General features: G+C 40.3%; 1 long non-coding RNA gene across 1 annotated transcript; it reads right to left on the bottom strand.

Annotated features, from left to right (window-relative positions):
- Window positions 1-2,091: 2,091 nt before the first annotated feature.
- On the bottom strand, window positions 2,092-4,201 carry LOC136463076 (uncharacterized). The gene is made up of 3 exons (XR_010760897.1): window positions 4,088-4,201; window positions 3,954-4,003; window positions 2,092-2,607 (listed from the first exon to the last, which is right to left on the bottom strand). It is a non-coding gene; the product is annotated as an uncharacterized lncRNA (long non-coding RNA).
- Window positions 4,202-4,977: the final 776 nt, after the last annotated feature.

Here is a 4,977-nt window from a genome sequence, read left to right as displayed (position 1 = left end):
TTAGCATGTTTAGCTCATTTTCATGAGATGGTCATAAAATAACTTTTGTTCCTTATAAAATTTTCTACAACTTTACTTTAGGTTGCTGAGACATGCAAATATTCTAAGCTATACTTTTTAAATAGTCAAACAAAGGAGCTCTAGGGGTCAACACTAGTCAAACCATTACTTGGAAACATAATTAGACACTAAGGTCAACATGAACATTGTTCCTAATGACATTCTAAATGTAGCTAAGTTGTTCAAGAGGATAATTAGCCACACCACACATTGATCACACCAAAATCAAGCATCACATGCATTGAAACAAGGAAAAACAAGTGAATTGCTACTTTTGTTTCAAAGCCATGTTTCATATGTTTCATGAGTTTGTGGCATAGTACTAGCTAACCATGTTTCACTAAAGTGAGTTGCACATGTTGCACTTGAGTGTTGCACACTATTCATTTCCTAAAACAAACACACATGGAATATAACAATATGTTGTAATGTTTCAAAAGCATGTTTCATACAATCTAAGCTCATGAATGGATGAATGATGCTCATGTTTATGAAATACAAGTGCAAATGTGGAAGCCAAACACCTGGGGTGTTATAATAGCTGCGCATGATCAGGAACTGGATGGTAATAGAGACATAAGACACAAGATTTATACAAGTTTAGGCCATCAGCTTGACGTAAAACCCTACGTCCTGTGCTCTATTGGTATTTATTGCTGAAATACGAGATGAGATATGGGATGTGGGATGCTGACTAGGGGACCCCTACCCCTCCTAATATACTTTGAAGGGGTAAGGTTACAAGAAACACTATAAGAATCCTGTTAATCCATGATGGAAAATTTTCGTCACGGATCACTGAAAAACCGTCAGTAAACAACATCTGTGATGGTTTCAGAAATCATCACGGATTGAGCATCATGGATTAACATGCGTGACGGTTTGTCGAAAACCATCACGGATTAACATAAACGGTGACGGTTTTAAACCGTCACGATAGAGCCCGAGGCCTAGTTAGTCCAGCCCGAACCCATTTCCTGTGACGAAAAATAACCGTCATGAATCAATTGCCACATCAAAGATACACCAGCTCATTTGTTAACATGCCAGAATCAAAGATGGGCCAAGTTTGGCCCAATTTCAGCCATTTTCGCATCAATTTTTCAGCCATTTTCACAAGCCCATTTTAGCATATTGCAACCCAAATTCATCACTAATTTTTAGCCCACTTTTCAGTCCACTACTACAGCACATATAGCCCATATACACAGCCCATTTTTGAACATTCAGCCCATATACACAGCCCACACACAGCTCAAATAATTACTATTGCAACAATATACACATCCCACACATTAAATAAAATAATACACAGCCCACACATTAAATAAAATAACTCATATTTCCATCCAACAATATATCACATAAATTTGCAACTAACATCAGATTACAAGTATTCATCCAACAATAGTTAACATACAGAAGTGCATAAAGCCATATAGTTTACCATGGCACAAGCCAACAACACAGAATGCATAGAAGCCCAGCAGCTTGATGCATGTAGCAGCAACAACAAAATGCGAGCAGCAGCAACAAAATATATACCACCATGTATCGCTTAACTTGATCGAAATTGACTTGACACAAGTTAGCAGCAGCAAAATGCATCAAGTTAGCAGCACCAATAGTTACTGTTCAACTAAAAATCTGGAAGAACATGTCCAACTAAAAAAAAGACAGTTGCGATTACAATAACAGCAGTAGCTTATTACAATAGCACCAGTAGCTTGTACCAAATTATACAAAGACAAATCTAAAAAATAGCAGCAGTAGCTTGTTACAATAGCATATGCAGCAGCATGTTACAAATAGCTTAATATGGTGGTTAATAGCAGCAGAAGCTTAATATTTCTTTTATGACAAAGGAACCTTTATTGATTAGCAGCAAGCTGCTGCAACAAGGGAGAACCACTCCTGGTTTACATCATACAAAGCCTCATGAAGAGGACATCTACAAATATGTTCGGAACTGATACATGTGAAAACAGCAAGGCTACAATTATCTGATGAGGCTCTAAAGGCTTGGGAAGATAAAATATGCTTAATATTGTCATCACAAGAGCACAGCATGTTAAAAACACAATATTCTGTAAACTTATCCTTACATTAGAGCAGCAGCATGACAAGTAGTTGTGTTCTTACATAGCATTAGAGTTAGATTGAATTAGGAAGGGAAGAAAAACAAGTTAAGACTTGACAACATGGAGGAATTAGGACCTTAGAATTCTCATCGTCAATCAAATCTCCTTCATCTAAGCCAACTAATAATTGTTGCATATCAGAAGCTATTTTTCACTAAGCCAACTACACATATGTAGAAAATTTGGTTGTCTAATGTATAACCATTTTCCAGATTAAACATTTGGAATAAATAAGAAATAATTATACTTCAGGTGTTATAAATGTGAAAATTCTAATAATCAGAGGACACGTAATACTCATTTGGCATTCTATTCCATCGCAGATACCTGTACAAAAATCTTCAAGACCTCTATTGCTGCTGCCACCAAGTTTAACTTAACATAAATCATCGCTGAGAGAAAGTACCTGTACAGAATTTATCCAAATTAGCCAATAAATCTGAAATTTACCCACAGCCGAACTGCACTACTGCTACTGTACTGAACCAAGGAAAGAAACAACTAAGCTGAAGTTAAAGGTTTTAAACTAACTAAACTGATAGCTAAAAGAACATGGTAAAACTATTACTAAGGTACCAGCATGCAACCGAGTGTGCCTGCAAGTGACAATTACCTTCACTGTTGCATTCCAAATAAGATAATCGAGTTGCTTAAAGTAACATAAACAGATCCAAACTCTGTAGTTGTAGAGCTGATCAAGGTCGAGAAAGTAGATAGCTACAGCTATTGTTGTTAAAGAATAGCTTATGTTGTTGATATGAAAATCAAGGCTGCCAGCTGCCAGAACAAATTGTTGCTCACTAACGATAGGCTGACTTGCTGCACTAGAACAAATTCAGAGCAAAAGCCAGGCACGCACTAGAGAAGAAACTACAGAGCTGTCGACAGAGACCTAGAACAACCAAGAAATCAAGAGCAGCTAAAGCTGCAGGTGCTGGTTTGCACCGAACAACAGCTTCGAGAGAGCACGCCCAGACGCCCAACACCAGAACATACACCGGTCAGAAGCACAGAGCAAAGACAGCAGCTTGAGTGCTAGAGAAAATTGACAAACTGACCAAATCAATTCCAATTTCTCTTCTACTTAAGCTAAATTGGCACAATAAATTATGTAACAAAGAAGAAAGCATCCTCAAGCAATGCTTTTTATATACATGCCAATCATAGACTGATAATATTATGTTAGTCATTTATATTTATCTGGCATGATTGTTTATCAAATATTCCCTTAGCATATGTGTTAAAAATAAAAGTGCAAAGGCAAACACAAGCTGCAGACATGAAGCAAACAATTGCTTTTCATAGATAAATTACTTGCTGCCTTAACTCAAACAATAGTATCCTAAGTTCATCACTCCAATACACTAAGTCCCTACAGTTAAGAGCCATGAAAAAATGCTAACCACTTTTTCTAATGTAAAACACACGGGCTCTAACCAGATTACTTCAAACCTAGTACCATTTTCATATAAAATAAAACTTCTATGCTGAAATCTGTCTCATGTAACCTCAACTTTTCCTGGAAACAAAAGAGCAAGTTGGATAAATACTAAATAACAGACCCTACTTAAGGTCATATAGACTATAGATGACATTATTCTTCAAATCATAAAGAAATCAACAAATTACTACTTGGAACTCCTAAGTAGCCCTACACAATTGTTACCCAATCTTTTTGGTGCCAGACAGATTAGACGGAGGAAAGTGCCTGTGCACAACAGCAATATATCAACGCCATTGCCATGAGCGCACCTAACAGCCAGCACCAACATGCCTTTTCGATTCCCCCTCCTATGGTGCACCTACAACAAATCCAAACCGGCCCCAAGCACCACCGCTCAAATCTGACCCAAAAATCGATTGCAAGAGAACGAAGTGCTGCTCACCTGGGAGCTGATGGCCAAGAGGAGAGACGCAGGGGCCAGCCAAGGCCAAAGTAGATCAGAGCCACCACTGTCACCAGAATCCCCATGGTCGTCCCACTCAGATCCACCTGCGCGTGTTGCTACTGCACTTCCATACGCTCTCGCCTAGGGTTTCGGTGTAGCAACCTCGGGCATGGGTGTGCGGGCATGTAGGCGCATAACGGCAGGCCTCCGCCGCTCCGAGGGCCGGGGTGGAGCACCACCCTCGGCCTCCTCCATGCTGGGATGGTCATTGTGCCAAGGGATGGCTGTGCCCGGGGAAGAGAAGGGAGGCAGCCTAGATGGGAGAGGGTTGGAAGCGGCGGCCGGCGGAGAGGAGGGGCAGCTATTGTTAGGTTAGGCCTCTGTATATGCAAGCGGGTTTTGGATATGGGCTGGATATCCTAGATTGCAAATCCTGTTAGTGATGTTTCCTGAATCCATCATAGTGAATCCGTCATGGATTAAAGGATTTCTTGTAGTGAAAGTAACCTAGTTGGTTATATGGTAGGTGTTACAATATGTATAGTATATCCGATCAGATCTTCTAGATGTCATGTGGTGTACGCCGAGCAGTGCCGTGCACCGCAAATCTTGATGTCATGGGCTGGACCGTCCCTGACCATGAGGGTCATGTCCCTTGCCGTGGGTACCTTGGGTTATACCCCCCACAGCTAGTTCCTAAGCGCCTTGTATCCTTTGACCAACACCATCTTGAATAAGTCCGAGTAGTTTGACATGAAGCCGACCACTTTAACTGGTGATCCGAGCAGTGGAAGTCAAAGCCGACCAGTTTAACTAGTGACCTAGGCGGTGAAAGTCAAGGCCAGCTAGTTTAACTGGTGACCTAGGCGACAAAAGTCGAGGCAGAC

The sequence above is a fragment of the Miscanthus floridulus genome, chromosome 7 (assembly GCF_019320115.1).
Source record: "Miscanthus floridulus cultivar M001 chromosome 7, ASM1932011v1, whole genome shotgun sequence".
NCBI lineage: Eukaryota > Viridiplantae > Streptophyta > Magnoliopsida > Poales > Poaceae > Miscanthus > Miscanthus floridulus.
The sequence above is the reverse complement of the archived record's forward strand: the minus strand, read 5'-3'. Positions and strand labels throughout refer to the sequence as shown.